The following is a 10,972-nucleotide window of genomic DNA, read 5'->3' as shown; positions in this document are numbered from 1 at the left end:
TTCAGATTTTCCATCCATCAATATAATAAATCTCAAAAAGATTTTGGCATTCAGACTTTAATAAATAGCCCCCTAAAAGTAAACACAGTAGACATATGAAGCATTTTGCTTTATATGACCTTTAAATAATCTTGTCTATTAAAAAATAATGCAGCAGCATTTTTCAACAACAGCATTTTTCCATTCCTAACCAGCAGGCTTGGACAAATTTGACACGTTTCGCCAAAAATTCACCACTGGCGAAATGTCGCTGAAGTCTATGGACGTCAAAATATTTTTATTGCGAGGCAAATTATTTTTTTTGAAGTGCCCAGTCTATGGGCGTCATTTACGCGGCGAAACAGGGTGAAAAAATGTGCCCATCCTCTCTAACCAGTATTTCTTTATGGGAAACAGTGTTCACTTATTTTTATAGACACATGCAACAGATAATCAGCTTTTCAGAGGTAGGAGAGGAGTAATCCAAATAGTGCCTAACCTTGGTTATTTATTGCTGTTGTGAAACTGAACCTACAGCAATCCATTGACCTTGGCTGCTATTTAAGTTGGCTGGATCTTTCTATTTAAAAAATGTAGAACTATCTGCTTGTTATAAAGCTATTTCTGATTTATACAACTATTGAGACTTTTGTTTGTTTATCTTAGTGGGAGAAGCCAATACCGTTGAGCAACAAGTTAGTGTCATCCCTCGATTTCAGATTTTCAAATTGTAAACGGAAAATGCCTGCTCTGTCTTATCAAGCGATTCCTTTTAAACGCAGTGACTTTTATACACGGCTGTATTGTGACTACAACAAGGACCACTAAACATGATGTAGGTCCTATATGTTTACATAGTGTCCTTGCTGTAAATATACACTAGTATATCAGCCCCAAAAATGTAAATAGTTCTTTTACTTCTTATCTTGAGGTTTTTTTACTGTTTCTCCCTTTTCTGTGGTTTATCTTTGTTTTGTCTTGTGCCCGTCTCCTGTTTATCTCCATGTTCCCATTTCCTTTTATTTCTTCCCTTTCTTTTTTCTCTTCCTTTCAGCCTCTTCTCTAACCTTTTCCATCGTCACAATTGTTCCTCTCTTTTCTCTGTAGAACATAATAATGTTATCTGTTATCCACTATTTATCCTGTGCCATATAGCCTTTTTTTACATTTCCATCATTGCTACACTGCAGCTTGTTTAAATGAACTAGAGTAGTGTTTCTGAAGCAAACAGATCAGTTTTACCAGTGCAGGGCATCATTACACAATATTTTATTTACTTTAAAAGAATTTCATTTGTTGGTGTTATTGTTACTGTTTCCTTAAGTCTCTTGAATTTCCCATTCCATCTCCTTCTTCACATTCTAAACTCCTATTTTTCTTATTTTCTGTTTATTCCCCATTCTGTTACGTTCTTCCAGTTCGATAGCTGTAGAATAAATTAAATAATAGAAGTGTTTTTCAGCACAAAGCCTGCAGGTTGGCAGAGATTGCTGAAGTAGCTGGATAGTTAAAGGAGAAGGAAAGCTCCAAGACAGTTTATTGTCAACAGATTAGCCACAATAGTGCAAGCTAGAAAACTATATTTATTCTGCAGAATGCTTTACCATACCTGAGTAAACAGCTATAGACACTGTCTCTGTTTATTAAGGATAGCAGCTGCCATATAAGCTTGGTGTGACATCACTTCCTGCCTGAGTCTCTCCCTGCTCACTTACAGATCTGAGCTCAGATTACAGCAGAGATCGGAGGAGGGAGGGGGAGAGGAGGGGAGAGGAGCAAACTGAGCATGCTCAAGCCCTGCCCTGGAGGTTTAAGCTGAAAACAGGAAGTCTGATACAGTGTAATGGAAACTTCAACTCTCACCCAAGATGGCGTCCAAGATGGCAACCTTCTGCTCCACCACATGGCTCCTGCCGGGCGCTTTCCTGTGACATCAGCGCCTTCTCCATCTAGGATTGGTCGCCGGCGACGGAACGGACGCCGGCGTCAGAATCGGGCGCCGGCGTCAGGACGTCAGCGTGGGGACGCTGGCGTCAGCGTCTGACGCCACCGCGTCAGCGTCTGACGCCAGCGCGTCAATATTTTGGCGCCAAGACTTGGACTATTTAAACCCCATTTCCCCTGTCTTCATTGCCCAATTATAGGTTCCTTTGACTAGTGTTCCTGGGTGTGACTTCTATTCTGATTATTCGTGTATTGACCTTTGCCTGTTTTTCGTATCTCCATTGTCTGCCGCCTGAATTGATCTTTTGCCTGTACCTTGACTACTCTTCTGGATAAACCCTTTTGTACCTCGAACCCGGTTGTGTCTCCTCTTTGGTCCACTACTATTACTGCTGCGCCTTCGGGCCCATTACAGTATAATTGGGCCATGGACCCTTCGGAGGAGGCCCAAGCACCTCTTGATGTCGGAGGGGCTATTCGTGGATTGGCTTCTCGTATGAAGACTTATGAAGCTCAACAATCCCATTTTGGCCAGGCCCTCGAGGCGATTCTGGAGAAGTTGACTGCTCTGTCTCCCGTGGTTCCGCCGGTTGTGCCTGCTCCGGCCATACCTATTCCGCTCCAGGTTTCTGAGCCTCGTATTCCTGCTCCACCTCTCTTCAGTGGTGATCCTGAAGCGTGCAGAGGCTTTATTAACCAATGCGAGATTCAGTTTGCCCTGCTTCCTGGTCAGTTCGTTTCTGAACGTGCAAAGGTGGGTTATATAATCACTCGTCTGCAGGGAAAAGCTTTGGAGTGGGCATCACCCTTTTGGGAAAAGGAGGATCCGCTGATTGACAACGCCAGGGCGTTTGTCCAAGAGCTTCGCACCGTGTTTGATGCTCCAGGTCGTGCCACTGCATCCTCCGCTAGGCTTTTTCAACTGCAGCAAGGTGTTCGCTCTGTCTCCGAGTATGCCATTGAATTTCGCACCCTGGTGGCGGAGACTTCTTGGAACAACGACGGTTACCATGCTGCCTTTTACAATGGTCTAGCCATGCGGATTAAGAATGATCTGGTGTCCCGTGAAATTCCCCCCAGATGGGAGGACCTGGTCGCTTTGGCAGTGAAAGTGGATACTCGCCAGCGAGAATTCCAGGTCGAATTAGACCGTGAACGCTCTAAAAGAAGTTCCCGATTTCAGCCTATCCTGGCTCCCCGCTTCCAGAGACCGTTACTCTACGACCCTGCTTACACCTCGTCCTCTCCAACCCCCGCGACGTCTGCTTCTTCCTCTTCATTACCAGCAGAGGAACCGATGCAGATCGGACGGGCCCGTCTTTCCGAACAGGAGAAGAATCGGAGAAGGGCGGCGGGGTTATGTCTCTATTGTGGGGGCAAAGCTCACTTTGCTTTGGAATGCCCAGTGAAGCCGGGAAACGCCAAAGCCTAGGTAAGTTTGGGGAGACTTACCTGGGTGGGATTTGTCGCTCTCCCCATTCTTCTGCTCAACGTTTCCTCCTCCCAGTGCAGATCCAGTTTGGTTCCAAAGAGATCTCTTCTCAGGCCTTTCTTGATTCCGGTGCCGCAGGAAATTTTATGGACCGTGTGTTCGCTGCAACCCACTCCATTCCTCTCCAATCCTTGGCGATTCCGCTTCGAGTCCTGGCAATCGATGATCGGCCCTTATCTTCTGCGACCATCTCACAGTCCACTCAAGAACTCTCTTTCAAGGTGGGCTCTTTGCATCTGGAAAGACTGTCTTTTCTTCTTATTGATTGCCCCTCCACTCCGGTTGTTTTAGGTCTACCTTGGTTATGTCTCCACAATCCTGTTATCGATTGGTCCTCTACTCAAGTTTCCAGGTGGAGTCCATTTTGTGTACGGAACTGTTTACCTGCTGCTCCTGTCGTCAAAATTTCTTCTGTGTCTTCAAATTCTTCTCTTCCCTCCGTATATCAAGCATTTGCCGATGTCTTTAATAAAAATTCTGCCGAAAACCTTCCACCTCATCGTCCATACGACTGTCCAATTGAACTTTTATCCGGCTCCATGCCTCCTCGCGGCCGCACCTATCCACTTTCTCCCTCGGAGACTTCTGCAATGAAATCCTATATCCAGGAGAATCTGCAGAAAGGATTTATTCGTCCTTCCATCTCCCCTGCAGGAGCGGGGTTCTTCTTTGTTGAAAAGAAAGATGGTAGTTTGCGGCCCTGCATTGATTACAGAGGACTTAACAAGATCACCATTAAAAACAGGTACCCTCTTCCTCTCATTTCTGAACTGTTCGATCAACTTAGGGGTGCCAGTCTCTTCACTAAATTGGATCTTCGTGGGGCCTATAACCTCATTCGGATTCGTGAAGGGGACGAATGGAAGACCGCTTTTAATACTCGTGATGGTCATTATGAGTACCTAGTCATGCCTTTTGGTCTCTGCAATGCCCCTGCGGTCTTCCAGGAATTCGTTAATGACGTTTTTCGAGATTTATTGGGGCAGTGTGTGGTCGTCTATTTGGATGATATTCTTATTTTTTCTAAAAACCTCCAGGAACATCGCAGCCAAGTACGTGAAGTACTATCCAGACTGAGGAAAAACAACCTTTACGCCAAGTTGGAAAAGTGCACCTTTGAAGTCTCTTCTATTCCTTTTCTTGGGTACATTATTTCTTCCCTAGGCTTCAAGATGGATCCGGCCAAGGTCTCTGCAATCCTGGACTGGCCTCTTCCTACCAGTGTTAAAGCTGTTCAAAGGTTTGTTGGCTTTGCCAATTACTATAGACAGTTCATTAAAAACTTCTCTTCCAGACTTTCTCCAATTCTTGCCCTGATCCGTGGTGGAAACAAACCTCAGCACTGGCCCCCTCAAGCTTTGGAAGCCTTCAAATCTCTCAAAGAAGCATTCTCCTCCGCTCCAGTCCTTAGACACCCCGAACCTCTTCAACCCTTTTTCATCGAAGTGGATGCCTCGGACGTCGGTGCTGGTGCAGTGTTATCCCAGAGATCTTCTTCTGACGGTAAACTTCATCCATGTGCCTTCTTTTCCAAAAAATTTTCTTCCCCCGAACAGAACTATGACGTTGGCAACCGGGAGCTTCTTGCTGTTAAGCTGGCCCTGGAAGAGTGGAGACACTTATTAGAGGGCTCTTCGGTCCCGGTAACGATCTTTACTGACCACAAAAATCTCGAATTTATCCAGTCTCTCAAACGCCTCAATCCCCGGCAAGCCAGGTGGGCACTTTTCTTTTCTCGTTTTAATTTTGTTATTACTTTTCGCCCTGGGTCCAGGAACAGGAAGGCCGACGCATTATCCAGAAGCTTTATTCCTGAAGACTCTTGCTCCAAAGATCCTGAACCTGTTGTTCCTTCCTCCAAGATCATCGCAGCTTTGTTTCCTTCCTGCGCTTCTCAGTTACTCTCCGCTCAAGCTTCTGCTCCTGAAGAGACTCCCCTGGGTTTAGCTTTTGTTCCTCCAGAGTTTCGTCTGCCATCTTGTCCCACTCCCACAATTCTAAACAGGCTGGTCATCCTGGGATTAAAAAGACTACCGAACTTTTGTCTCGTTTGGTCTGGTGGCCATCTTTAAGGAAAGACGTTAAAGACTTTGTTTCATCATGTTCCACCTGTGCCGTTTCTAAGTCTGGACATTCCCCCCTAAGGGTTTTTTGTTGCCTCTACCCATTCCTTCTAGACCTTGGACTCATATTTCCATGGACTTTATTGTCGATCTTCCAAATTCTTCCGGCCACACTGTCATCTGGGTGGTGATTGACAGATTTAGTAAGATGGCTCATTTCACTCCCCTCCGCAAACTGCCATCTGCCCCGGAACTTTCTGAACTCTTCATTAAACATATTTTTCGTCTCCATGGTTTTCCTGCTGAAATTGTGTCTGATCGTGGTCCTCAGTTTGTGTCTAAATTTTGGAGGTCTCTGTGTAAAGCTTTGAACATTTCTCTTCAATTTTCTTCCGCTTACCATCCTCAATCCAATGGGGCCGCCGAACGTGTCAACCAAGCATTGGAACAGTTCCTACGTTGTCACGTGTCCCTGTGTCAGGATGACTGGTCAGACCTTCTTCCATGGGCGGAATTTGCCCACAACAATTCCCTGCATTCTTCTTCCCAGAAGTCTCCTTTTTTCTGTGTTTTTGGTTTAAACCCTTTGGCATTTCCTCAGGACCTCCTACTCACCAACGTGCCTGCCGCCAATGATCAAGCAGCTCATATGATGGCCATCTGGCAGGCTACTGCCGCTAATTTGGAAAAGAGTGCTTCTTCCCAGAAGAAATTTGCCGATAAAAAGAGGATTGCTTCTCCAACATACTCTCTTGGTGACAAAGTTTTGTTGTCTACTCGTAATATTCGTCTCAAGATTCCCTCTCCTAAACTTGGTCCCAAGTTCATCGGTCCCTTTCCCATCATCGAGGTCATCAATCCTGTGGCTGTCCGTCTTCTTCTTCCACCCGAAATGAGGATCCCTAATGTGTTTCATGTGTCTCTTCTTAAACCTGCAGTCTCCTCTCCCTCTTCTTCTTCCACAGCTCCTGTTGTCGTCAATGATTCTTTGGAGTTCGAAGTCAATCGAATCTTGGATTCCCGCATTTCCAGGGGTACTCTCCAATATCTCATTGAATGGAAGGGTTTCGGTCCTGAGGAGTGCTCCTGGGTAAAGAACTCTGACGTTCATGCTCCCATCCTTGTCCGCAGGTTCCACAAACAGTTTCCTTCTCGTCCTGGTCCCGGTGGTCCTGAGGCCCCCCCTAGGGAAGGGGGTACTGTAATGGAAACTTCAACTCTCACCCAAGATGGCGTCCAAGATGGCAACCTTCTGCTCCACCACATGGCTCCTGCCGGGCGCTTTCCTGTGACATCAGCGCCTTCTCCATCTAGGATTGGTCGCCGGCGACGGAACGGACGCCGGCGTCAGAATCGGGCGCCGGCGTCAGGACGTCAGCGTGGGGACGCTGGCGTCAGCGTCTGACGCCACCGCGTCAGCGTCTGACGCCAGCGCGTCAATATTTTGGCGCCAAGACTTGGACTATTTAAACCCCATTTCCCCTGTCTTCATTGCCCAATTATAGGTTCCTTTGACTAGTGTTCCTGGGTGTGACTTCTATTCTGATTATTCGTGTATTGACCTTTGCCTGTTTTTCGTATCTCCATTGTCTGCCGCCTGAATTGATCTTTTGCCTGTACCTTGACTACTCTTCTGGATAAACCCTTTTGTACCTCGAACCCGGTTGTGTCTCCTCTTTGGTCCACTACTATTACTGCTGCGCCTTCGGGCCCATTACATACAGAAGCCCATGTGTACACAATAGAAGTAAAGAGATGCAGTGTTTCTTTTGACAGAGGACTCAGAGCAGCATTACTTTAAGGGTTTACTGGTGTATTTATATAGACCTTTCTGATAAAGCTTACTTAATTTTAGCCTTTCCTTCTCCTTTAAGAGTAAGTTCTACTTCAGACAGGCTATAGAAATTTTAATTGAATATGGAACCTGTTATCCAGAATGCTCAAGACCTGGGGTTTTCTGTATAAAGGTTCTTTCCATAATTGGATCTTTCTACCTTAAGTCTACTAGAAAATCATGTAAACATTAAATAAACCCAATAGGCTGGTTTTGCTTCCAATAAGGATTAATTATATCTTAGTTTGGATCAAGTACAAGGTACTGTTTTATTATTACAAAGAAAAAGGAAATAATTTTTCAAAATTTGGATTATTTAATTATAATGGAGTCTATGGGAGACGGCCTTTCCATAATTCAGAGCTTTCTGGATAACTGGTTTCCTGGATAACTGATCCCATACCTGTATATTATAACTGTATGATAAACATACTTCCAGAACCGGTCTTACTTGGGACTGTCACAGATTTAATTTGCCAAAGCACAGACATTGATTTCTTCAAAATAACTATACAATAATGTTTTATTTAGCGAGTAGTGATGTCAGTAGAATGTATCACTTTATGTGGAATCCTGTGCTTTGCACGTATGAAATAAAATGAGTTAAACCATTAGCACGTCTCTCGGTGCATCGGTCAAGGCTGTCTGGCAACGGTAGTTGGAATCTTGATTATGTTGAGCCCAAGGTTAGTTTGTACTAGCTCTAGTTTGGTACACACAGATTAAAGTGATAATGACACCTACACATAGGAATAGTTAACTTACTACTTTCATATCTGTTATTTCTGAAAAGCAGCTCATTCCCACACTCTGCCTCTTTTATTTTGTTCTTAAAGCCATAGACGTGCAGTCTTTTGTTCTTAAAGTCATAGACGGTCACGTGCAGCTTTTATTCTTTGTGCAACCAGTACTCATTAGTTTAAGTCTACTATTAACCAGTCAGATTAAAATAAGTAGGAGAGAACAAATCAGACGATGTTCTGGCCATTAACTGACAGACCCCAGGGTACAAAGTTATGTCAGACAAGTAGTAGTGACAATCGGCCGTTGATATTGTCAGATACATGCAGAGATATTATCGGTAGCCAATAACGACCGATGGCCATGGTATGAAAAATGTCAGTACATTCCACACACAATCTGAAAAACATACAAATCTTAATTTTGTACGACTGTGTGTGAGAGCTTGTGTTTGATAGGCAGGGCTCACTCCTGTCATTCCATATCTGTGCCTCCTGCTCAGGGGCGTCATTAGAAATCATTGGATCGCCCACAGCAAAATTTTCTGGGCCCCCTGGTCCCCAAGCCCCACCCCAGATCCCGCCCACACCACAGTAAAAAGTCCATACATACATCAGCAGTGGTCAGGGTCTCCCTTTAAGGGAAAAACTGGCATCATGGCCCCCAAAAGTTTTTAAATAAAAAATTTGGCTGCCGGAGTCTCTCATAAAAGTTTTAAAAAAACATTGGTGGTCAGGGCCGCCGACAAGTTAGAAAAAAACTATTGGCGACAGGGCCCCCCATAAAAGTTTTTAAAAAACATTGGTGGTCAGAGCCCCTTAGAAAAAACCCCCAAAAACATTGGTGGTCAGGGCCCCATAGAAAATTAAAAAAAAAAAAACATTGTTGGTCAGGGTCCCCATAGAAAAAAAAACAATTGTGGCCAGGCCCCCCCCTTACAAGTTATATAAAGCATGGTCAGGGGCCCTATTGAAAGTAGAAAAAAACATTGGTGGGCAGGGCCCCCTTACAAGTAAAGAAAAAAAATTGGTGGTCAGTGGCCCCATATAAAATGAGTTCAATGAAAAAAAAACCCCATTGGGGTTCATTGGAACTTAACTTAGGTTCTTCTTCCTTGTCCTCGGGCGATGGCAGATTCTTCGGCTTTGTTCTACAGCATTCGGCTCCTTTTGGCTTCAGGTCTTTCTGCTGTTTCGGGTCTTTCCGCTGCATCTTCCTTTGTCGATTCAGGTCGTAGTTCGCACGTGCTTTGCGGAGAGAGTGAACCAGGACATCACTAATCTCTTCATAATCCACCACACAACCTAGAATTACTTACAGATCTTCACACAGAACAAGCTCAATTTTGCTGGTCATTGATACATTTGGGCAGCGTCATCGTTCCTTCCTGCTTTTGGACCAGTTTAAAGGAGAAGGAAAGCTACGGAGGCATTTTATTGCCAATAGATTAGCTGCAATAGTGCAAGCTAGAATGCTATATTTATTCTGTAGAATGTTTTACCATACCTGAGTAAAAATCCTTAGAAACTCTCTGTTTGTTTAAGATAGGAGCTGCAGTATTAACATGGTGTGACATCACTTCCTGCCTGAGTCTCTCCCTGCTCTGGGCTCAGATTACAGTAGAGAAGGGAGGGGGGAGGGAAGAGGAGCAAACTGAGCATGCTCTTGCCCAGGGCAAGGAGGTTTAAGCTGAAAACAGGAAGTCTGATACAGAAGCCCATGTGTACACAATAGAAGGAAAGAAATGCAGTGTTTCTTTTGACAGGGGACTCAGAGCAACATTACTTTGGAGGTTTACTGGTGTATTTAGATGGACCTTTCTGATAAGGCTTACTTAGTTTTAATCTTTCCTTCTCCTTTAAGGAAGAAATTATAGCAAAAATGATACAAATGTTTTATTTCAGCTTTGGTGACACATTGACTGTGTCTTGGTTCTTATCACCTCAGCTGTATTGTGGGGAATGTATTAACTTCCACTGTGAATGCAATAGTGGGTACATATACATATTTACTTAGCTCGAGTGAAGGAATAGAGGAAAAAAACTTCCAATTTCGAATGGTTTTCTTGGGTACTTCGACCATCGAATGGGCTACTTCGACCTTCGAATCGAACGATTCAAACTAAAAATCGTTCGACTATTCGACCATTCGAACTATTTGCGCTAAATCCTTCGACTTCGATATTCAAAGTCGAAGGATTTAACTTCGATGGTCGAATATCGAGGGTTTATTAACCCTCGATATTCGACCCTATGTAAATCTGCCCCCTAATGTCCAAATACAATAAATAGTTAATAATGTACCCCCTGTTGTAAAATATAAGTGTACTGTAGGTCTCTGAGGGGTTCCTTGACCATATAAATGCACAAGGACAAGAGCTGATGTCATGAAACACTGAGGTGACTTTTAATATCTTTATATTTTACAACATGGGGTTCATAATTATAATACACAAGTTTCAGTGAGTCGTGACAGAAATTACATTAAAAAGCACCAATTATAAATGGTGACAGTTTATATAGTGAATAAAGTACCCCCTCTTGTAAAATATAAGGATATTACAAGTTACCGAGAAGTTCCATGACCATATAAAAGCACAAGGCCGATACACAAATTTCAGTGAGTCATGTGACAGAAATGACATCAGAACTCACCGTTTATAAGGATATAATTTACAAGATATTCATGGCTTTTGTGTATTATATAGTGAATAAAGTACCCCCTCTTGTAAAATATAAGGATATTATAAGTTACCGAGGAGTTTCATGACCATATAAAAACACGAGGCCGAAGGCCGAGTGTTTTTATACAGGTCATGGAACTCCTCGGTAACTTCTAATATCCTCATATTTTACAACTGGGGGTACTTTATTAATTATAATACACAAATTTTAGTGAGTCATGTGACAGAAATGACAT

At 43.8% G+C, this 10,972-nt stretch overlaps 1 pseudogene; it reads left to right on the top strand.

The window, feature by feature from the left end:
* Positions 1-2,419: 2,419 nt before the first annotated feature.
* Positions 2,420-10,972, top strand: part of LOC108704237 — a 21,312-nt pseudogene continuing 12,759 nt past the window's right edge.

The sequence above is a fragment of the Xenopus laevis genome, chromosome 1S (genome assembly GCF_017654675.1).
Source record: "Xenopus laevis strain J_2021 chromosome 1S, Xenopus_laevis_v10.1, whole genome shotgun sequence".
NCBI classification, from domain to species: Eukaryota; Metazoa; Chordata; class Amphibia; order Anura; family Pipidae; genus Xenopus; species Xenopus laevis.
Note: the sequence above shows the minus strand (reverse complement) of the source record. Positions and strands in the feature narration are given on the sequence as shown.